The sequence below is a fragment of the Bubalus kerabau genome, chromosome 4 (assembly GCF_029407905.1).
Source record: "Bubalus kerabau isolate K-KA32 ecotype Philippines breed swamp buffalo chromosome 4, PCC_UOA_SB_1v2, whole genome shotgun sequence".
Taxonomy (NCBI): Eukaryota; Metazoa; Chordata; class Mammalia; order Artiodactyla; family Bovidae; genus Bubalus; species Bubalus kerabau.
In genome coordinates this window covers 79,477,861-79,503,316 of record NC_073627.1, presented here as the reverse complement: position 1 = coordinate 79,503,316, position 25,456 = coordinate 79,477,861, and the positions used below count along the sequence as shown (strand labels likewise).

Sequence of the window (25,456 nt, the reverse complement as noted above, 5' to 3'; positions counted from 1 at the left end):
TCAAAGATTCTCCTTCTATACAGCACCATTGATAAAACATCTACATTAAAGATGAAAAGTTTCTCTACCGTGAGGGTCACCCAGAGAGGTTCACAGCGTTATATGGAGAAGGGAAGAAGGAGGAGGGAGTTAGAGGTGCCCCAATTGAGATGAGGTGGAATCAATAGAGGAGAGAGTGGGCTATCCAGTAATCTCTTCCTTATGTGCACTCCACAACTGGACTGCTCAGAGATGTTCACGGAGTTATACAGAGAAGAGAAAAAGGAGGAAGGTGACAGAGGTGGCCAGGAGGATAAAAGGGGGGGATGAAAAGGAGGGAGACAGATCCAGCCAGTAACCAGTTCCCTAAGTGTTCTCCACCGTCTGCAACACACAGATATTCACAGAGTTGGGTAGAGTAGAGAGGGGTTAGGGAGGCGACACAGGCTACCTGGTGGAGAAAAAGGAGAGTCCAAAGGGAGAGAGAGCAGTTAAGCCAGTAATCTCGCTCCCTAGTGAAAAATGGGTACTGAAGATTGGGTTGTTAAAGGTACAAAATTGGTAACAAATACATAAAGGTAAAAATTAAAAATCTAGAGTAGAGTTTGGAATTTCAAAAATACGATGTTAAAGAAAAGAAGAAGGAAAAGAAAGAGAAAAAACGAACAAACAAAAACAAACAAGGTCACGAAAATTATAAAGAAAATATAGGTACAAAATTGATAACTAATACCAAAAGGCAAAAGTTAAAAATCTAGAGTAGAGTTTGGAATTTCAAAAATACAATGTTAAAAAAAGAAGAAGAAAAAGAAAGAGAGAGAGAAAAAAAAACAAACAAGAACAAACAAAGTCACATAAATTATAAAGAAAATACAGGTACAAAATTGATAACAACTACCAAAAAGCATAAATTAAAAATCTAGAGTAGAGTTTGGAATTTCAGATATACAATGTTATTTAAAAGAAGAAGAGAAAGAAACAGAGAAAAAGAAAAAGAAAAAAGAAAAAAGGGTCACAGAAATTATTAAAAAAAAAAAAAAAACACTATAGGTACAAAATTGATAACAAATACCAAAAAGCTCAAATTAAAAATCTAGAGTAGAGTTTGGAATTTCAAAAATACAATGTTAAAGAAAAGAAGGGGAAAAAAAAAGTTCAAAAAAATTATAAAAAATATATATATGAAGTTTGCTTTAAAAAAAAATTAGGGTCTTTTTTTTTTTTTTTTTTTGCAAAGTAATTGGTTATAAAAGTGAAAATTAAAGGAATAATAGAGGACTTAATTTTTTTAATTAAAAAAACATAATAAAAAAAAGAAAGAATGATCGTAAAAATAGTAAAAATATATCTAGGACTTTCTCCAGTTTTGTTGTGAGTATTGTGGGTTCAGTTCATTTTTGACTAGTTCCTTGGTCTGACTTATATTTCTCAAGATCTATAGGCCCCTTCCTATGTAGTTGGTACTAACCACAGGGTTTTAATCTATTGTCTGTAGCTTCCAAGGTGGTTCCCTCTGTTATAGCTTCTTCTGTTTGCTGGTCTCTACAGTGCCTGGTTTCCACCCTGACACAAAGGGGATGGTGGAGGACACTTTTTTTTTTTTTTAGGCTCACTTGTTCAGCTGTGCTGAGGGGAGGTAGGGAGGGATGCTGCAAACAAATAACACTGGCGTGTGCTCGCAGTGCCTCAGCCACACTGGATCTGCCCCCGTTCACGGGGCGTGTAGCCTCCCTGCCCACGCTGCTCAGGCTCTAGGTTGCTCCGCCAGGAACCATCCGAGGCCTGCCCTGGGCTGCCTGCACTTCCCAGGTCCAAGCCGCTCAGGTCCAGGCACTCAGGTAGTCCTCAGAGGTGCAGACTCTTGGTTGGGCCTGCGTTTTGTGCCCTTCCCAGATCCGAGCAGCTCAGGTGATGAGGTGTTTGGCGCGCGCGATTGCTGTGACTTATCGCCTCCCCGCCGCTCGGTTATCTAGGTGTGCAACCAGCGCACCTTCTCAGGCAGATGTTGACCGTCCAGACCCCCAAGAAGTTTTAGTCAGCAAAGAAGCCTGCTTACAGTTTTATAGATAATGTCTCTCTGGGGCTGCGATTGTCCCCTTCCGGGTCTGGCTGCCTGTCACCGGAGGGGGATGGTCTGCCACCGGCTCTCTCTGTTCAGTCCTTTGTTCCGTGCTCAGGCCTGGCGGTGTCTTAGGTTAGGGCTGGCTTTTCGCGTGGTAGATATCCCACAGTCTGGTTTGCTAGCCCAAATTATTTCGCTCAGATAGCGCTTGGGGTATTCAGGCCAGATCCTTGCGATGCAGCCCGTGCCGCGCCTCCGTGCCCAGACCCCACTTGCTAATGGCGGATGCAGGCATCTGTGCTGCTTCTCCACTGGGGGAGTTACCGTAGGGCTCACAATGTGCGGGTTTTAATTGTTTATTTATTTTTCCTCCCTGTTATGTTGCCCTCTGTGCTTCCAAGGCTCGGCATAGATTCGGCAGTGAGAAGGTTTCCTGGTGTTTGGAAACTTCTCTCTTTTTAAGACTCCCTTCCCGGGACGGAACTCTGTCCCTCCCTCTTTTGTCTCTTTTTTTGTCTTTTATATTTTTCCTACCTCCTTTCAAAGACTTGGGTTGCTTTTCTGGGTGCCTGATGTCCTCTGCCGGCATTCAGAAGTTATTTTGTGGAATTTACTTGGCGTTTAAATGTTCTTTTGATGAATTTGTGGGGGAGAAAGTGTTCTCCCCATGCTACTCCTCCGCCATCTTAGCTCCTCCTCCAAATGATTTCTTTTTAATATCATAAAAAATAAAGACTGCAGAAACCAAAAAGATGAAAAAAAGGGAACCATTTCATGTGTATTATAAATTTAGGAGATGCCATATATATATATATTTTAGACAATTTTTGTAAAGTAACTTTTGAAACACGTTTTAAATATGCCTTTTGAGTAATTGTATATCACTTTAAATTTTAATTGTCATACTTCTAAAAGCCTTTAAATATTTCCAAGTCTTAAGACAATGTATAGAGTGTTTATTATTTGCTATATTTTGGAAACAAAGAATTCAATTAAATTTTTATACTGAGGACTAAAATTGTGAATGAAATATATTATTCTAACTTTTCTTCATTTAAAAAAATAATCAAATGTCACTCTGCATTTCTTTCTAGTTTGCATTTTTCTCTTTTGGCAACTTTTCCATTTTTTTTTTTTTTTCTTCTGTAAGATTTGCAGAAAATGTCATGAAGAAAGAGAAGAGATCTTGAGACCCTTTAGAAACAATTCAGCAATAATTAATAAAACATACACACTTTTTATAACTGGCTAAAGTTGATAATTAAGCAAAAACTCTCAAAAATTCAAATGGAGTTTTGAAGTCATATACATTGTGAGAGGAGAATGAATTCAGTATTTTGGATTTGAAATTCTGAAATATAAAACATTTTCTTTTCATTCTATTTTGAAGTTTCTACATAAGTCCTACTGCTAATATTCAGAATACATTCTCAATTATTTATTTCTGGCCTAATGTGGGACTCATTTCTTAACCATAGTATGTACTAACTGACAGAACCAGAGCTATGTCTGCTAGTGGATGAATAAATAAATGATATTTTAAATACCTGGTCTGCTAAATTGGAGAGAGATGGAAGAAAAGGTGAATTGCACTGCAAAGAGAGAAGAGTAATTCACTTAACAATGAATATAAGAAAAGTAAAAACCACTGCAGATGGTGACTTCAGCCATGAAACTAAAAGACACTTGCTCCTTGGAAGAAAAGCTATGACAAACCTAGACAGCATATTAAAAAGCAGAGACATTACTTTGCCAACAAAGATCTGTCTAGTCAAGGCTACGGTATTTCCAGTAGTCATGAATGGATGTGATAATTGGACCATAAAGAAGGCTGAGTGCTGAAGAATTGATGCTTTTGAACTTTGGTGTTGGAGAAGACTCTTGAGAGTCCCTTGGACTACAAGGAGATCCAACCAGTCAATCCTAAAGGAAATCAGTCCTGATCATTGATTGGAAGGACTGAAGATGAAGCTCCTATACTTTGGCCACGTGATGCAAAGAACTGACTCATTGGAAAAGACCTGATGCTGGGAAAGATTGAAGGCAGGAGGAGAAGGGGGTGACAGAGGACGAGATGGTTGGAATGCTTCCCTGACTCAATGGGCATGTTTTGAGCATACTCTCGGAGATGGTAGAAGGACAGGGAAACCTGGTGTTTTGCAGTCCATGGAGTCGCAGAGAGTCAGATATGACTGAACATGTTCAGCAACTGAACAACAGATAGAGAAAGAGGTTAGAGGAAGTGATGATAAAAAAGAGCAAAAATATGATAAGATACAGGACAAAAAATATTAAGGAAGTGCCATTGTCAGTAAAGATGGCAGAGATCCTGTTTAGTTCAAAAGTCTATGGAAATTTGGTGGTGTTCTCATCACCCAGTCTTCTGTAAGATAGTGCAGTTGGCCTCTGAACAACAGGAAGGGTAGGGGCACCTATCCACCACACATTTATCCTTGCTTTCTTTGTAATTTGCTTTCATATCCTTAGAGTCAACTAATTATAGATTCAGGAAACCTCAAATCCTGTAATGCCATAGAATTTACTGAAAAAAAAAAAAAAGTGTGTAAGTAAGGTAAGTGGTGCTTCATAGTTCAGACTCATATTGTTCAAAGGTCAACTGTAACTCTTATTTTGAGAGACACTATACTATAATATGGGCTTCCCAGGTGGCACGGTTGGTAAAGAATCTGCCTGCCATTGCAGGAGATTCAAGAGATGTGGGCTCAATCCCTGGGTCAGAAAGATCCCCTGGAAAAGGAAATGGCAACCCACTCCAATATTCTTGCCTGGAAAATACAATGGACAGAGGAGTCTTGTGAGCTAGCAGATTGCAAAGAATTGGACACGACTGAGTACATACATGCACGCATGTAATAATAAGTATTAGTTTGTGGAAATTCAAAAAAATGTGTGTGTTTGTGTATATATGTATGTACTTACATATGTGTATGAACATAAAATTTAATTTTGCTTATCTAAGTATAAAAACATCATTATATAGTGACTGTACCAAAACTTTTGCTAATTTTATTTGTATTACTAAAAAAAAAAAAAAGAAAAGAAATAAAGATAACTTTAAGGGAGTAAGTTTCAATTTAAAGCAAATACATTGTCTATGGCCATAGCACCCTGAATGTGCCCGATCATGTCTAAAAAAAAGTACGTTGAAAACCCAGTTTTTTTTTTTTTTTTTTGATAACCTAGCTAATTTTATTTACAAATACATGTCAAATATTTAGAAAGGAATATGGAAGATAGCAATAACAACAACAACAAATACTTAAGAAAATGCAGTACTGTGCAACAATTAAAAGAAGGCAAAGAACTATGCATATTTCTATAAAACATGTAAACGTATCATTACTTTAAAATAACAATTTAAATAAAAAAAAATAACAAAAAACAGATAACAATTTAAAACAGAGGAAATCAGTGTAGATCTACCTTTTTAATGCACAGCTGGGCTTGAAGGTAGGCGAATTCACCAACAATGTATGCCAAGTTCAGAGTGCTTAAGATAGATGTTTACACAAGAAGAGTTTAAGGCACAACATCAGCCATGTAGAGAAGAAGGCTTCAACTGTCACAGATAAATTACTGGAAAGCTAGTGAGAAGAAATTCTGTTCATTTGAAAAGGAATGCAATTCAATGAGGATTGCTATGTCTATGAGTATTTCTGTTAAGTTTTGGAAAACTCATTAAGGCTGTGATCAAACTTAGGATGTGAAAACACTAGGAAATTCTCCTTTCAGATGACTAAATAATCATAATTCAAATTAAAATTTTCAAATAAATTGTCATGCTATAAAGTAAAACATCACAGCCTCAAAAAAAGTTAAGTTTTCCATGGTCTATAAATGCACAGAAGTAAACTAAAGATGGAGTAGCAGGGCACTTGGGTAGCAGAAATTGAAAAACTTATATGAGCAGCAGAGGTGTGAAATAAGACTGACTACTTGAACCACGGAGGCTGAAAATAAGTGGAAAACGTTGCCCATGGCTACAGCTGACATCAATCTGTGTACTTGTGGTTGTAGGAGAAATCATCGCAGAGCTTGAGTCAAGTTACTCTCTGGTTGGATAAATAGAGCTGGAATATCAACAATATTACTGTGAGACAAATTTTAGTCACTGATAGAACACCTGAGTCTGGGTTCGGAGTTACAAGAATGTCCACAAAATCTATGAAGAGATAACTGTTAAATGCAAAGGAGGGAAATAGTGCACAAAAACATCTTCCCACAGAATTAGACCCAAATTCTCAAACTTCCTGAGAAAAACAATGGAAGGCACTAACAATATAGAGCAATCGTGTTTTAATAGACTCACAGAACAATCTCTAAACGTCTTTAAAACCAATTAGCTCTATAAACTATAAAATGAGAGCATAATAGTCCTAAGAACAAAATAAGATATTAACAGCAGTTATTTATAGATTAGAATTATATAGACACGGATTTACAACACTTAGACAAACAGAGACCATATGTTGTTTAATGCTATTATCAGGCTTTTACATTTGTAAATAACCATATAGGTGCTTATATACTTGATTTTGCCTCTCGGCCTGCTTAGAGAAAAAATTTGCCTACTTTTGGTATACAAAATAGTAAAGCATATGCAACTTTGACCAATTTAGAGGAGGAAATCATCAAATCTCTTGTTAAATTTCCAACATTTCCAACAGAACAACTAATTCAAGAGTTCTAAGTAAGTAGAACCTGTAATCCATCCCCTAGTATCTGTACATTTTTGTTACATAAATTAATAAAAAAAAAAAGTGGATCAGCTCCAAATCTGGATGGTATCAGTAATTTTATTTTAGGCAAGGACTATACAAATGCCTTCAGAAGCAAGGTAAATACCTCTTCTTTCACTTGATACAAAGTTTATATACTTGGCAGGTTCAGGTGATCAGCTGCTAACAGAGATGTCATTGATCTTGACTTCAGAGAGCCTACTGATTCTGTTTTAACTTGGCATACTTCAACAGGTCAGGATAATCTAGACATACCACACTTAGGTGACCACATAACTGGTTAATGCCCAAAGTATTTTCAGTGTAAGATGCTGGCTAGAAGAATTTAATATGCATTTATTTCTAAAGGAAAAGCCTCAAGCTTATTTTAAACATTTCTATCAGTAGAATCTGGATAAAAATACAATTTGCTACATCTGCAAATTAAACCAAAGATGAGGAATATAATATAGAACCACACTGTGGCTAATTAAACTTCAATTTAAAGTTAACATAATTTAACACAATTAAAAATTCAGTCCCTCATTTCTATTAGCCATATTTCAAATGCTCAATAGCTGCATGTGTTAGTGGTTAGCATTTCGTATAGCACAGACTTAGATTTCCAGCACTGCAAAAATGTGTACTAGACAGGGGAGTTGTAGAAGATAAACTAGGATTCAGACTGAACTTCATCCTATCTAGAAGCAGTATGAAGAATCAACTAACTACAAACTTGTTGCCTTAGCTGATAAAATACATCTGATTTTGCCTATGAGGTAGTGAGTACAGTTTTGAATACATTTGGAGAGGGAAATGGCAACCCACTCCAGTGTTCTTGCCTGGAGAATCCCAGGGATGGCAGAGCCTGGTGGGCTGCCATCTATGTGGTTGCACAGAGTCGGACACGACTAAAGCGACTTAGCAGCAGCAGCAGAATACTTTCGGTAAATACCTATGTGGAGATGACAAATAAGTGGAGATATAGCATAATGCTCAAATGTCTGATGTCAAAGACAAAAATAAATATTAACTTCTAGGTTTTTTGCTGAAATTGTGAAATGGTTTTACTGATGACTAGAATAGAGACCTTTAGTTACTAAATCATGTCCAACTCTTTGCTATCCTCCACTATCCATAGTTTGTGGCTAGACCTTTGAGGGACACTGTGTCAGTCACTTACTAATCTCCGTTACTAACAATATAATAGAAAGCACTGTAGCTAGTTAGAGGAGAAAAATATTAAGAAATTAAACTAAAAAAATTATAGGTGACTTCTAGAGATTCAGGCTTAGAGATGATGCAGTCAAACATTTCCTGACTATATCATGGGAATGAACCACCAAAAACTCTGACACTGTAATTGGCATCACTGGCACCAGCCAAGGAGGTGGACTCTTTGTCTTGTGCTTGTAGGGTGGGTGCTTGTAGGGTGGATGCTTCCAGCTCCATTCTCAGCCAGCCTTGTTCCTCATTTCCCAATTAAAGTCCTATGGATGTACTTGACCTGGCAGAGCCTAATTTCCATGTCTGCTTTGGCCCCTGGAGGCAAACAGCTGATTCATTGGAAAATACCCTGATGCTGGGAAAGACTGAAGGCAAAAGAAAAAGGGGGCAGCAAGAAGGTAAGATCCTTTAACAGCATCACTGACTCAATAGACATGAATTTGAGCAAGCTCCTGGCGATAGTTGAAGATAGAGGGACCTGGCATGCCACCCATGCCACCCCAGCTCATGGGGGCGCAAATAGTCAGACATGACTTAGTGAATGAACAACAACAACAATGCCTTCTTAGCTTAAAAACCAAAACAGGGTTTTCCTAAATTCTACCTTAAGGATGCACAACTCATACTGTATGAAGTGTACCAAAACATGGGATGCATTTTTTAAAACAGCCAGAAATCTTGACTGAAGTTCATGATAATATGGATATCCTCAGCAAAGGAAGAGTACACAGCTAAACTACCTAAAAATTGTCAGAATCAAGAAAGTCATGGGACAAAGGATTTTTAGAAATGAAGGGTGACCACCCATGTCAAATGCAATAGGGAGACAATTGAAGAAACAACTATTTTAAATTTAATTTTGTAAAAGATGAACCAGTTGATGTTAACTCATGAGCTTTGTGTGAGAAAATGAAAATGTTAAGTAAAAATTAACTCTGGAAAAACACTCATTTCACTTGTTTGTCCAGTTACTGGGTTAACAAGCCATCTACTTTGTGCTGGTGGTACATTACATGAATGATCTAATTGTGTCTCTGCTTCAAACCATATTTATTTCCTTTGTATAGATAAAGCAAACTGAACTTCAGAGACATTAAATATTTTGCCCAAGGGAACAAAACTGGTAGGTACTAGAGCTGGGCATCAAAAGAGAATACAGCAGCTCCATTGTTCATTATCTTTCCATTGTGTTTTGCTCCCTAATATTATTAGGCTTTGGCCTCAGCAGGCTGTAGGACAAGTATAAAAGCATCTGAAAGAACAAAAAAGAAAAAAAACAATGTGCTGGATGTTAAAATAAGTTAACTGACAGATAAATGAACAACCAATTCCCAGAGAGTACTTATCAAGTTAGATCAATTAATAAGATAATATTAATTAATAAGATAAACTATTTGGTTCTCTGCATATGTTGCTATGTTTTTACAATAACAAAGTTGAAAATTTGGGAGATAGCATGTTTAATCCTGTTACTGTTGTTTTTATTTTTATTTTCACATATACTTCTAATTTTGCTATTCTCCTTCATTTTACTTCCTGTTTCTGTTGTGTTGACTTAAATCATAGCTTTGGTTTAATTCCTAGTTTCAGCATTCAGTACAAATTAGTTGACAGTCTATTGATCCAATCAATGAATGATTATTTACTGCTCACCATGTATCAGGTCTTTTTCTAGGTTCTGGGAATATAACTAATGAGCAAGGTAGTTGCAGACTCCGGCTTCATGAAGTCTGGGTTTCTAAGCTAATGTTTCTTCATCTATAAGGTGGAAATTGTACTCCGCACTTAAAATTTACTGTAAATGAATAAGCAGATGCATCTAAAAATATTAGCACAGTGGTGACTAGTTTATTTATTTATTAACTACTAATTTACCCATTACAACCACTGTTTCTGTATGCTTATGTTTTATCTTGGTAATTTCTCCTCACTGTTATGATTAAATATTCCTGACAACCTATTGGTCTAGTACTCTGATTATGGTATTCCTGGGTTGCCCTATAAACTAGATTTACTCATGTCTGTTGCATATTCTTTTTACCCCTTGATGAACTTCTTTGAAGGATTGGTATGTCTTCCTTTGACCTAATAGTAAATTCTAATGCCTTTCATCATCTGCCTCCATAAATGCCCCATTATTTTTTCTGCTGGATCTACTCCATAGGTTCACAAAGTTTTGAGTACACAGGATTCACCTAGGGAACTAGTTCAAATACATTTCTCCACCACCACCTTCAATTGCTGGATACCGACTATTGGAATACATTCTTACTAAAGAACAAGCCTTGAGAGATCCAAGACTTAGATAATTATAGGTTATTATAGGCTGAAATGTATCCCTCTAAAATTCTTATGTGGAATCCCTAGCCCACGATACTTCTGAATGTAAGTGTATTTGGAGGCAGAGCCTTAAAAGAAGTGATCAACTTAAAACAAGGCCATTAGGATGATCCCTAATCCAATCTGACTATGCTGCTGCTAAGTCACTTCAGTCGTGTCTGATGCTGTGTGACCCCATAGATGGAAGCCCAGCAGGCTCCCCCATCCCTGGGATTCTCCAGGCAAGAGTACTGGAGTGGATTGCCATTTCCTTCTCCAATGCCTGAAAGTGAAAAGTGAAAGGGAAGTTGCTCAGTCATGCCCAACTCTTAGCGACCCCATGGACTGCAGCCTACCAGGCTCTGCTGTCCACGGGATTTTCCAGGCAAGAGTACTGGAGTGGGGTGCCATTGCCTTCTCCGATCTGACTATGGTGCTTATTAAAAGAGGGAATTTGGACATCAGCATGCACACACAGATACAAGAGGACATAACAAGAAGGTGGCCATACACAAGCCAATGGAAAGAACCTCAGGAGAAACCAAACCTACTGACACCTGCATCTTGGACTACTAGCCTCAACATAAAAAAAAAACAAAAACAAACAAACAAAAAAAAAAACAAACTGTTGTTTAAGCCAGACTGTTTCTGGAAATCTAAGCAAACTAATACATATGATAAAATTTATATATAGTAAATAAAGAGTGCATGTACTTTCCCAAGTTCAATGAACTCAAAAAGAAGTAGAAATATGATTCAAACATAGATCGTTTAATCTAAGTAAACTTTTTTTTTACATTATGCTACATTGGCTCACATAAACAGCAGTACAATTGTCAGGTTATTAAACATAAGTCTTGGCTAACAGTGAGACTTCTAAGATATTCTCAAGGGAGATCATGGCATTTTCCCATATAGAGTTGCACATGTGGTAGTTGAGTAAGGATGAAAGGACTGACAAAACGATCCATCATTCAGAGTTCATCCCTATAATCCTAGTCTACGGTTCAATGTTCCCCTCTAATATCTGCTAGTCATACAGACTTTCTCTTTAAATTTTCCAACTGATGCGGTTACTTGTCAGTGAAAAAAGAGCTGCACTGATTTTCAACTGTTTTATTTCTTGTCTTGAAATCATCAGAATGAAGAGGGTAAGACCAAAATCTTTTCTGTAATCTGTGATGTAAATTTCACCTGCCTGTTTTCAGTCATCACAGTCAGTCAGTCCACAGTCTAAGTTGAAAACTGATTTCCAACAGACAATTTTTTATTATAACTCATCTAACCTTTACTGTATAAGAAAAACTTATCTCTGATCTCACTTTTTGTGTGTGTGATGTGTTTTGGGATTGTAAAAAAGTCCTTGAGATTTTCCTATTTTTGTGGGTGTCAGTATTTTCAGAGACATGATTCACAGAGGAAAGAATCATTTTCAAGGAGTATGAAATTCTGAGTCTGCAGCCTCAATAAGACAAAGGTGAAGAAAAGGAATAAATGAAAATCTCTTGTATCTATAATGAACTTCAAAAGGCAAATTATAAATAACTCAGAATTTTTACCCAGTTATTACATAAGCTTACATTATGCTATTCAAGTTCATAATCAAAATAATGAAGGTGAAACCTTCTATTAGAAAATAATACATCCTTCAGATTAAGACACTGCACTGCACCCAGTTGCAAAAATAAAATGTCCTAATGAAGCTAAAGTTGTGAGATTAATTGCTGTCATATAGTCATTTTTAATGAAGAGTAACAATTGACTTGACAGGCTAATTATTATAACATCCTGGGTCCACAGTATGCAATAAGAGTGTAATGTACCAGTCAATCAAACTCTTTCATTTCTGTTACTGTGCTTGAAATCCTCAACTTTCTTTGTTTGTCATATTAACTAGATGACATATGGAAATTACTAAAGGTGTTACCCTCAAGAGAGAACAGAAACATGAAATATTCTGCTCATATTTCTACTGCAATTGATGCTGTGAGATGGCTTTGGCTACACTGAGGAAAAACTCTTCCCAATTTTATAATAATTATTATATTACCATGGGGCATACTGACATGGAAATTTTGATAAGAATCACTAAAGCTTAGAGCATTCCATTGTTAGTATAGGTTCTTGTAGAATAGAAAAAGATTAGAAAAGCTTTAAAATAAACTCCCTAATGAAAGGAATGTTAGAAGATACTATAATATGTAGAAGTTATTGCTGGTGTTGCTAGATTGTTTTAACAAAATTTTTCAGTCACTCTATTCTTTCTGTATATAAAGTGTTAGCTGCAAAGTCATGTCCAACTCTTTGCAACCCCATGGGCTCTAGCTCTCCAGGATCCTCTGTCCATGGAATTCTCCAGGCAAGAATACTGGAGTGGGTAGCCATTTCTCCAGAAGATCTTCTGGACCCAGGAAACAGGGTCTCCTGCATTGCAGACCAAAGAAAGTATATCTTCTGGGGAGTTTTATTTTTTAAGAGCTTATGTTTAAAATTTATTACCTGAATGTGTGCAATTCTTCCTTTTAATGCAATTCAACATTTCTAATGTACCTACCCAATCATGTTTGCATATTATCCTCACATTTATACTGAGAGATCCTGCCATCAAAATATACAAAGAAATCTACAGTGAAAGGAGGAATGTGAAGCAACTGGTCCAGAAGTCAAGCATGTGAAAGGACAGAAATGGAAAATACTGTTTAGCAATGCAGCGTGGGTGAGAATTCAAAAATGATTTTCAAGATGTCATTGAGATACTACTATGATAAAACAGTGCCGAAGTACTTATACGAGGTGTCTGTGCATCATATCTGATGAGAAGAAATTGAATTTTGTGCATCTAATCTAAGATGGTGTCAGTTGTAAGAGTACCACTACCAACGTTACTGACTCAACACTTTATCATTTAGAAATTTTATAATCATTGGAAGAGCTTTCTACACATATTCTAATAAAGATATTTATCACATACCTCTTGGTTAGATATCTATAAGAATAAAAGAAAAAATAACTGATCAAATGATTCCTAAAATTTATATCCAACTCAAGATTTCTGAAATATTCTTTGACTTGATGTAAAAAGTGTCTCTATGGTCTTCACAGTATTGTTCCCTGGAACACCAAGAGAGTTGGTAATGCAGCATTTTTAAGAGTGCTAACTATTGTCTTGGTTTTTAATGTATGTACTCAGTCACATTTGACTTATTTGTCATCCCATGGACTGTAGCCCACCAGGCTCCTCTGTCGATGGAATTTTCCAGGCAAGAATACTGGACTGGGTTGCCATTTTTTTACTCCAGAGGATCAGGAATCGAACCCTCATCTCTTTTGTCTCCTGTACTGGCAGGCAGATTATTTACCACTGTGTCACTTGGGAAGTCCCACTGTCCTTGTTATTTCCTCCTAAGTTTCTGGCGATTCTTTATCTGTTGACACTACTCTTTGTTCCTTTCACTAAGAGATATCAACAGGTTCAGTTAGTTCAGTTGCTCAGTCATGTTCGACTCTTTGCGACCCCATGGACTGCAGCACGCCAGGCCTCCCTGTCCATCACCAACTCCTGGAGCTTACTCAAACTCATGTCCACTGAGTTGGTGACGCCATCCAACCATCTAATCCTCTGTCATCCCCTTCTCCTCCTGACCTCAATCTTTCCCAGCATCAGGGTCTTTTCCAAGGAGTCAGTGCTTTGCATCAGGTGGCCAAAGTATTGGAGTTTCAGCTTCAGCATCAGTCCTTCCAATGAACACCCAGGACTGATCTCCTTTAGGATGGACTGGTTGGATCTCCTTGCAGTCCAAGGGACTCTCAAGAGTTTTCTGCCATACCACAGTTCAAAAGCATCAATTCTTTGGCTCTCAACTTTCTTTATAGTTCAACTCTCACATCCATACATGACCACTGGAAAAACCATAGTTTTGACTAGATGGAACTTTGTTGGCAAAGTAATGTCTCTGCTTTTTAATATGCTGTCTAGGTTGGTCATAGCTTTTCTTGCAAGGGGCAAGCAGTCAACAGGTTATCAAATAGCAATCAAAACTCCTATATCTTTCACATTTGTATCCGGACTGGAACATGGTGGGGTTGTCTTTGTCTACTCAGATAATAGGAATAGTAGCCAAGTTTCTGCATGAACAGAGCATAACTACATCCCAATGTCACTAGACCAACAGAGACCATATTACACCACTGAAGGATAAGATGCAGCTCAACTTCAGATATTAAAATGTGAAAAACAATGTCACAAAGTTGAAGAACATGATAGGCTTCACCAGGGTTATTCCATTCCTGTAAACAATTCTAAAACATATCCTTTTTCTAGAAACAACTAAGAAATAGAGTTTCTGTAGCTATTCCATTTTTCTTGCTTAAAATAATGAAATGAAGAAAGATGGGCTCTATCATGGGGTAGAACATAAGATACCATTTACTGTAGCTCACAGAGTTCTAGTCATTCTCCCACATGCAAAGGGTATGATTAGTCTTCATCAAAATAGGGCTCCTTTAATTGGAAATTCAGATCCAAGACAGTACTTGAAAATGATCAAATCATGTTATTGGATGGTGGTACATGCATATCTGGAACTTCCCAGGTGGCACAGTGATAAAGAATCTGTCTGCAATGCAGGAGACATGGGTTCGATCCCTGGGTCAGAAAGATACCCAGGAGAAGGAAATGGCAACCCACTCCAGTATTCTTGCCTGGGAAATCCCAAGGATGGAGGAGCCTGGTGGGCTATAGTCCATGGGGTCGTAGTCAGACACTAATGAGCAACCGAGCACACACACGTGCATTATCTAGCATAATTGAAGCATATACTTCAAATAAGAATGAGGGTAATGGATTGGTTTGATTCTGATTATCTAATCTCTTCTCTTTAGGCTGCTGTTAAAAATACACTAGCTATGAATAAATAAATAAATATCTCAGGCCCGATCTTGGACCTCAGTGTTTTAAAATTTTGCCTATCTTTGGTTCTCTTGTATACCTTTCAGGGAATAACAAATGCACTCCGCACTATAACGTCTTATTGCAAGGTCTTTGCTACATTAAATATAAAAGCACTGCTTTGCTTCTGCCCTTTAGTCAGTTGTTTCTTCTGATCTCAGGACTACCTTAACTCCATTTTCCATGTTTCTCTTATAATGTCGCATCCCTTCTCAGCCTTTTTTTTTCTTCTAAACTGTACATCTGTGTTCACTATGTATTTCACCTTTGGATACTTTTTCCTGGAGAACTGGTTCAGTCTACCTAGTTCTCCAAGCCTATGATTTCCAGGCAATTCCTAGACTCTGTCAGTAAAATAATTGTATGTGGAGGTATAATCTTTCATGTGTATATCTGTTTAATACTTTACTAATTTTTAATAATGGGTTTTTTAGCCCAACTTCTAATAAATGATTAAGTCATTGGTGAACTGTCTCCTGCATTACAGGCAGATTCTTTACCATTTGAACTACCAGAGAAGCCCCTTCTTAATTAATATTACTGATAGAATAGTTGGGAAGAGGAGGGAAACTGTCAATCCTGCTCTTGTATTATTATTTACTTATACTTATATTAGTTTAGTTTTTAATCTATAGGTCTTTAAATGGATATTTTCAAACCATTTTTTTTGTGATGGTAAATGTAGTTAAAATTAAATAACATAGACTTTAAGTCCTCTTAACTTAGGCAACTATAAATTGCAATGTCCTAATAAACTAAAAGAACCACACAGTAAGTAAAAGCCTCTAAAGCCCCAAATTGTAGATTTCGCTTCCTTTACTTAGATTGCCTCCCATGTGTTGATATATTCGACCAAGGGCCACTTGACAAGTTAAATGATTCCAATCTTCCATTAATTATAAATGAAACTTAATTTCTTTATTTTCCATAGATATATAGAAGTTATTACTGTGCTTTCTTTCCTAATTTTAATGGGTCATCTCACATAGTTCCTAGCATGCACTGATTCCTCTTGGAGGTCACTGCTCTGAAATAAACCCTTTGACCTCTTTGTCACAAGGTCATGACCCCACTGCTTGCATCTTTCTTCCATTCCTCATTCTGATGATCTCTGTCTACACAAGCTTTACTGGCTGGGAAGAAAATCTAGCTTCCTGAAAAGAGCAGACCAAAGAGAAATAAAATAATTCTGTCTCCATATAGCTTTCTTGTTTCTGAAAGAAAACACACCCCCTCAGGTACAGAGCAAGGAAAAAAATGAACATATACCAAAATATGCCAACTTGCTTTGAATTCTTACAGTTGCTGATGAAAAGTAATTCACCTTTAGCTCTTCCTTATCTACTCTAAATCGTATAGGCAAATTTCTCTTTTTTTCCTAGTTTTCTTTCTTACTGGGAGATGAATAATATCAATGAACAGAGATAAAATCACTCCTTTTTCTCCTTTACTACTTTCTTTTATTGCTTTGCAATTTTTTTGAACCTAAGTACCATTACATATTTCCAAAATAAACCTGGCTTTCTTATTTTGATGAGAAGTGCGTCAGTTCTCAATATTTAGTTAACATTGACCACCTACTCTCCGTGACACATATGTTAAGAACTGGAAATTAAAAATATGCTCATAAAGTCTTCAAGGACTCAGGGTCTAGTGAACAAGACATGCACACTATGCAATTCTAATAAAATCTTCTATGCATATCCTGCAAGTAAGTATACAAGTAAGTGAAGTTACTCAGTTGTGTCCGAATCTTTGTGACCCCATAGACTGTAGCCCACCAGGTTCCTCCATCCATGGGATTTTCCAGGAAAGAATACTGGAGTGGTTACAAACAAAAGAATAATTAATTTTGCTTAAAAAGAAGAGATTTTGGTCTTAAATGATGAATGATTGTTTGGAACTTTATAGGGAGCATGAAAGCTAAAAAAAAAAAAAAAAAATGCCTGGAGCATAAAAACAAACAAACAAACAAATCCTTGGCTCCAGGTCATGTATAATGAGTAAGAAAGAAAGAGAGAATGACTACACACAAAACTCAGCTTAGTTAAAAATGTTTTGTCCAAAAGATAAAAATCTCAAATTCATCCAAACTGAGATGTTTTATTAACAATATTTCATGAGTCAGCTGTTTATCTTTATAATTTGGCCGGGGGTATAATCCATATATAAGTTAGAGCTGTTTTTGTTTTAAACAGCAGAATAAATATTTTTTGCTAATTCCATCATACATTTAACGATGGAATTACTATTTGCCTTCAAACTTAATTTGAAGGCAAATTAAGTAGCTGAGAAATTATAATAAAATCTAAGAAAAGGAATAAAACAGAGTAGGCTAATGATTTGTATCAAATAACTCACACATACTTTATTCTGTTTCCATAGAATAGCTCAGTTTCAAATATTTTATATCACATCTTTCTCATAAAGATTAACTTTTGCAAGAGTAAGAGTCTAATTCATTTAACATGAGTCTTGGTACCTGGGAGACAAAGGAGCAACCCACTTAGAATTGGGCAGGGTAGTTTTCTAATAAGAGGCATTGTGACCAAAGGAGCATGGAACAAAAGGTGTCTGCAAAAATAACACTAGTCAATTTCACTACTTGGTATCTCGGCATAAACACATTTTATTTCATACTGCCAATTCAACACACACATAACATCCTTTACTATGGCTTAGATGGTAAAGAATCTGTCTGCAATGCAGGACACCTGGGTTCGATCCCTGGGTTGGGAAGATCCCCTGAGAAGGAAATGGCAACCCAGTATCCTGGCAACTTCAGTATTTTAGCCTGGGAAATTCCATGGACAGAGGAGCCTGGAGGGCTACAGTCCATGGAGTCGCAAAGAGTCAAACACAACTGAGCAACTGACACTTTCACTTTCATATCATACAAACATATACATTATAAATGCATATGCATTAAATCTGTAATATATCTAAATATATAACATATGAAAAAATCTCTTCCTTGTGTCCCCCAAAGAGGGGCAACTCTAACCAAGTTAACCATGGCAATTTCATGATCTCTGAATGACTCACATTCTTTTTTCTCTTGCCCTGACTTTTTCTTTCCAGATATCTTCTAATCTATGCCATGTATGACTATAATCACTATGCCTCTTATTAATAGTATGAGTAAAGAAGAGGAAAACTATGATTTTTGTTTTTCAGTGTAACCTAATAAGAAAACATTATCATTTTGCTTCTACTGCTGCTGCTAAGTCACTTCAGTCTTTGTCCGACTCTGTGTGACCCCATAGACGGCAGCCCACCAGGCTCCCCCGTCCCTGGGATTCTCCAGGCAAGAATACTGGAGTGGGTTGCCATATCCTTCTCCAATGCATGAAAGTGAAAAGTGAAAGTAAAGTCACTCAGTCGTGCCCGACTCTTAGCGACCCCATGGACTGCAGCCCACCAGGCTCCTCTGTCCATGGGATTTTCCAGGCAAGAGTACTGGAGTGGGTTGCCATTGCCTTCTCCGATTTTGCTTCTAGAATTGTCCATATCTATAACTTTACATTTATGGTGCTCCTCCTTCTATTTCATCTATATTTTGCTTAACAACCCAGCTAATTGGAGTATGTGACCAAAATCTTATTTTAAGAAGATCTGATAAGATACTCTGGAGTAGGAAATAGCAACCCACTCCAGCGTTCATGCCTGGAATATTCCACAACAGAAGAGCCTGGCAGAATAAAATCCATGGGTTACAAAGAGTCAGGAACAACTGAGCAACTGAGCACGCACACACACACAATGCCTAGATTACACTTCAGTGGTCTTCTTTTAAAAATTACAGTTGTTTAAATAATGCCCCCCTCTCCCCGACACACACACATAGAGATCTTGAAGAAGGCAATGGCAACCCACTCCAGTGTTCTTGCCTGGAGAATCCCAGGGACGGGGGAGCCTGGTGGGCTGCCATCTATGGGGTCGCACAGAGTCAGACAAGACTGAAGCGACTTAGCAGCATCAGCAGCACACAGAGATCTTACATTCTTCTCATAGACCTTTTTCTAAGAGAAAAATCTATTTCTCAATGATTTAAGTTATCTTGTCGCTATAGAGCTAACTGAAGCAGAAGATATTAAGAAGAGGTGGCAAGAATACATAGAAGAATTATACAAAAAAGATCTTAATGACCTGGATAACCATGATTGAATTCAGCTGAGCTATTTCAAATCCTAAAAGATGATGTTAATGTAAAGAGCTGCACTCAATATGCCAGCAAATTTGGAAAACTCAGCAGGGGCACAGGACTGGAGAAAGGTTAGTTTCATTCCAATCCCAAAGAAGGGCAATGCTAAAGAATGTTCAAATTTCTCCACAATTATACTCATTTCACATGCTAGCAAGGTAATGTTCAAAATCTTAAAAGCTAGGCTTCAACAGTAAGTCAACTGAGAACTTCCAGATGTTCAAGCTGGATTTGGAAAAGGCAGAGGAGCCAGAGGTCAAATTGTCAACATCTGCTGGATCATAGAGAAAGCAAGACAATTCCAGAAAAACATCTACTTATGCTTCATTGACTACACTAAAGCTTTTGTGCGGATCACAACAGACTGTGGAAAATTCTTACAGAGATGGGAATACCAGGCCACCTTACCTGCTTCCTGAGAAACCTGTAAGCAGGTCAAGAAACAAGAGTTAGAACCAAACATGGAACAGACTGATTCATATTGGAAAAGGAGTACATTAAGGCTGTATGTTGTCACTCTGCTTATTTAATTATATGCAGAGTATATCATGCAAAATGCCGGGCTGGATGAAGGACAAGCTGGAATCAAGATTGCCAGGAGAAATATCAATAACCTCAAATACGCAGATGACACCACCCTTTTGGCAGAAAGTGAAGAAGAAATAAAGAGCCTGTTGATGAAGTTGAAAGAGGAGAGTGAAAAAACTGGCTTAAAAGTCAACATTCAAAAAACTAAGATCACGGCATCCAGTCTGATTACTTCATGGCAAATAGATGGGAAACAATGGAAACAGTGACAAATTTTCTTTTCTTGGGCTCCAAAATCACTGAGAATTGTGACTTTAGCCATGAAATTAAAAGATGCTTGCTCCCTGGAAGGAAAGCTATGACAAACCTAGACAGCATATTAAAAAGCAGAGACATTAGTTTTTCAATATAAGTCCATATAGTCAAAGCTATGGTTTTTCCAGTAGTCATGTACAGATGTGAGCTTTGGACCACAAAGAAGGCTGAGTGCCAAAGAGTTGATGCTTTTGAACTGTGGTATTGTAGAAGACTCTTGAGAGTCTGGTGGACTGCAAGGAGATCAAATCTGTCAACCTAAAGGAAATCAACCCTAAATACACATTGCAAGGACTGATGCTGATGCTGAAGCTCTGATACTTTGGCCATCTGTTCTGAATAGCCAACTCACTGGAAATGACCCTGTTGCTGGGATAGATTGAGGACAGGAGGAAAAGAGGGTGACAGAAGGTCAGATGGTTTGATGGCGTCATTGACTCAATGGACATGAGTTTGAGCAAACTCTGGGAGATGGTGAAGGACAGAGAAGCTTTGTGTGATGCAGTCCATGGGGTCACAAGGCAGCCAGGACTGGGGAGGTGATTAAGACACATGGCCCACCTGGGACAGTGCACTCACCAAGCACCTGGTCACCTGAGCTGCTCAGACCTGGGGAGGGTACAAAATGCATGCCCAATCCAGAGTATTCAATTCAGTTCAGTCTCTCAGTCGTATCCAACTCTTTGGGACCCCACGAACTGCAGCACGCCAGGCTTCCCTGTCTATCATCAACTCCCATAGCCTACTCAAACTCTGGGAGCCTACTCAAACTGGTGTTGGTGATGCCATCCAACCATCTCATCCTCTGTCGTCCCCTTCTCTCCCAAAGGCAGAGAGGCAGGCTTGTGACAGCCAGAGCTGGAAGGCAAGGGGATGCTACAATCTCGGCCCCAGAGAGGGCATCTTCCACCAAACTGTGAGCAGGCTCCCAGCTGCTAACCACGTCTTCCTGAGATCCTGGATGGTTGACATCTGCCAGGAGGGTTGCAGCCTGAGATCAGCTCTGTGAAGGAGACACATGGCACACCTGAGACAGTGGTCTTGCAGCACACCCAGGAAACTGAACAGCCAGGACTGGGGAGGTGATTAAGACAAATGGCCCACCTGGGACAGTGCACTCACCAAGCACCTGGCCACCTGAACTTCTCAGACCTGGGAAGGGCACAAAACGCATGCCCAATCCAGAAAGATTGAATCAGAACTGTGTTTGGGTGTCTCCTGTGGAGGTATGGGTTACCAGTGGCCTGCCACAGGGGCTCTGGGTGCTGCAGACCTGGGTATGGCATAAGCCCTCTTGGAGGAGGTCGCCATTAACCTCACCATAGAACCACCAGAACTTACATAGGACTGGGGAAACAGACTCTTGGAGGGCACAAACAAAACCTGTGCGCACCAGGACCCAGGAGAAAGGAGTAGTGACCCCACAAGAAACTGACCCAGACATGCTGATGAGTGTCCAGGAGTCTCTGGTGGAGGCATGGATTGGTGGTGGCCTGCTTGAGGGTCAGAGGCACTGAGTGCAGCAGTGCCTGCATGGGACCTTTTGAAGGAGGTCACCATTATCTTCATTACCTCCACTATAGTTTGGCCTCAGGTCAAGCAACAGGGAGGGAATACAGCCCTGCCCATCAACAGAAAATTGGATTAAAGATTTACTGAGCATGGCCCAACCATAAGAACAAGACCCAGTTTCTGCCTCAGTTAGTCTCTCCCATCAGGAAGCTTCCATAAGCCTCTTATCCTTCTTCATCAGAGGGCAGACAGAACGCAAACCACAATCACAGAAAACTAACCAAACTGATCACGTGGACCATAGCCTTGTCTAGCTCAATAAAACTATGAGCCATGCCCTGTAGGGCCACCCAAGATGGACAGGTCATGGTGGAGAGTTATGACAAAATGTGGTCCACTGAAGAAGGGAATGGCAAACCACTTCAGTATTCTTGAACAGCATGAAAAGGCAAAAAAAAACCCAACAACAACAACAAAAAAAAAAAAAACATAAGATCTATTTTGCTGTACTCTCTTACTTTGTGATACTCTTAAACACCTTCACATAGCACAAACTCTTATTTTCTGGACATTAACATCACAATACTTTCATTGTCACACAATAATGACTGTGACATTAAGTTAGCCAACAGAATGAATTAAATTGAGACAAAAACAAGAATACAAGAGAGTGGCAGATTGAATGCTGCTGCTGCTACTGCTGCTAAGTCACTCAGTCATGTCCGACTCTGTGCGAACCCACAGACCACAGCCCACCAGGCTCCACCATCCCTGGGATTCTCCAGGCAAGAACACTGGAGTGGGTTGCCATTTCCTTCTCTAGTGCATGAAAGTGAAAAGTGAAAGTGAAGTCTGAAGTCGCTCAGTTGTGTCTGACTCTTTGTGACCCCATGGACTGCAGCCTACCAGGCTCCTCCGTCCATGGGGTTTTCCAGTCAAGAGTACTGGAGTGGGTTGCCATTGCCTTCTCTGGCAGATTGAATAAAGGTCCCCAAATATGTTCTCATTCTAATCCCTAAAACCCATCAGTATATTTCTTTACATGGCAAAAAATCTTTGCATGGGGTGATTAAGAAATTTTCAATGGTAGATTATCCAGGTGGGTCCAATGTAATCATAAGAATTCTTACAAAAAGTATACCAGGAAGGTCAAAATCAGACAAAGAGTTGTGATGAGAGATACAGGGGTTGGAGCAATTTGTGGCCACTAACTAAGGCATTCAGGCCATCTCTGGAAGGTAGAAAAGGCATGGAAACAGAGTCTCATTGTAGAGTTAAACATTGTAGTCTAATTGTACAAGTTACACGTTGTAGACTTCTGATTACATATTTTTTTGTTGTTTTAGTCCACTAAAGGACTAGAAGTTAGCCTGTCTTTTGTTTTTCGCTACCAAATTTGCAGCAATCTCCCATAGCAGGAGTAGAAAACTAATACAAACAGTATAAGGATATTATTGATTTTGCTGGGAAAAAAACAAACTACTTTGTAGTTGATACCAACAGCAAGGAGCAGCATTACTTTATCCAATAAGGCTACAACATTAAGGAGAGTGTACAGGGACTGAATCAATTTTTTAAAAACTAAGCTTCCATAGTCCTATTATTTTCTAAGTCTCATCAGGAAATTTCACAGATCAAATTAAAGATTTGAACAGGGATAGTATGGAGGTTTCCACCTTGATTTTTTTTTTATTTTTTTTATTTTTAGGTCTTTGATGGTGAATAATATCTTGAATTTCCCAAGAATGTTATTACTTTTGTAGGGAGAACAGTCTCCAATAGTTTCTTCATCATTTCTTCAACAATAATTCTTACAGTAGAGCCTGTGGATAATTTCCCATTTTCTGAGAATATCTATTCAGGTTATTATTCTCAGTGTATGTGAAGAAAAAAAAAAATCAAATGGCTGAGTTTGAGATCAGAATTGGGCCTCTTCTATTTCCTGAACCCTCATAAAACCCTGTTCTTTTCAGCAGGTCATAGTAGTACATTTTATACCCAATTCTTTCCAAAATTTTCAGCTAGTTCTCATTACACAGTATTGTTTTGGATATTAATCCAGGTCTCTCTGTGTGGCTTCCCTGTTGGTCCAATGGCAAAGAATCTGCCTGCAATGTAGGAGACCTGGGTTCAATCCCTGGGTCAGGAAGATCCTTGGAGGAGGGCATGGCAACCCACTCCAGTATTCTTGGCTAGAGAATTCTATGGACAGAGGAGACTGGTGGGCTACAGTCCATGGGGTTACAAAAAGTTGAACATGAGTGAGCAACTAACACACAATGAAGGATTTATAGTACATATGATTGTGATACACATTTACAGTTTCCTCTATCATTAAGACACCACAGCAATTGTATTTCATTTCTAGTAGCCTCCTGGCTGTTTGTGGTATATATATGCAGACCATACACCATATGATCTGGTTACCTTTCAATCCATTATGCTCAATATGATAATCACGATCAGTGAACAGACGCACATGAAAGATACAATCCAGCTTTCCAACAATCAAAGTCTGTGACAGTACTTCTAGAAAGATATGGACAGGGAGTTTAGGTCTTTCAATGTCAGTTAGCAAATTGCATTCAGGTTTGCTCTTCCTAAAACAGAGGCAGCAGCTGTCTACTTAAGCTGGCTCAATAAATGTAAAAACTTTATTGAGAATAACAAGTTTGATAAGTTCAGCCTGATCCAAAACTATGTCCCCCTCCTCCATCCTTGGATAAGCATTCTCAAAATCCAGTCTTACAAATAATTTCCAGGTTTTGACTAGACAAATTAGCAAATTCCTGTAAATCCTCTGGGACTAACTCTTAGCTTAACTATTCTAATTCTGCATTTCAATCTCTGTACATATTCACAATTATGGCCAGTAGGCTCTCAACAATGCAGATTTCTCTTGCATGAGAAACATAGATTCTTTCCAGAAAAGGATGTTTCACAAGGATTTGAGAGAACTGGGTTCTCCAGCTGGTCTTATTCCCCATAATCTGGGCCCTACTTGTCCCAGCTATTGGGGATTTATTAGTTCTAGAGTTGTGCTCGATCTTCACAAAGGAAAACTGAAGAGGTTGTAAATACAACTAATTTATAATTCAGTAATCTACAGAACCAATCTATAAAGATTATTCTGATGATTTCAGCTTTATGGCTATACAAGGGAAGAGATTTTTTTTTTTTTTTTTTTTTTACAGAAAGGCCCTGAGTTTCAGTCCAAGCCTCAGGGTAAGAATTTAAAGATTTGAACTTGTCATTTTTTTTGTTTTAAAAATATTGAATATTGTCAGAAACGACTATTGTTCCCCTTGCTTTCAGGATTATTTGACCTTTCTGTGCCATTCTGTGACAGAAGTTAGTCACCCAAAGCCTTGCTCTTGTTGAGCACATGGTACTAGGTGACCACAGGGAAATATTTAATTAGCTGTTAGACCACAGATTACCCTGAGGCAGTTATTTTCCAGTTCTGGAATGTTATGGGACTCTCAATGTCATTTCCTGCATTTCAATGTCATAATCCATTATAAATACCCCATATTTCACTGAGAGTCTATTGTGTGAAATGCATTCTAAATCTTTATTTCAGTTTCCTTGTATATGTGTTCTGGACAAATTTATCCTGTAAA

General features: G+C 38.2%; 1 long non-coding RNA gene across 1 annotated transcript in view; it reads right to left on the bottom strand.

Moving 5' to 3' along the window:
• Positions 1 to 9,033: 9,033 nt before the first annotated feature.
• LOC129649877 (uncharacterized) overlaps positions 9,034 to 25,456 on the bottom strand; it is a 271,900-nt gene continuing 255,477 nt past the window's right edge. Inside the window, exon 3 of the long non-coding RNA XR_008713346.1 lies at positions 9,034 to 9,259. This is a non-coding gene — a long non-coding RNA (uncharacterized LOC129649877). The remainder of the gene's footprint in view (positions 9,260 to 25,456) is intronic.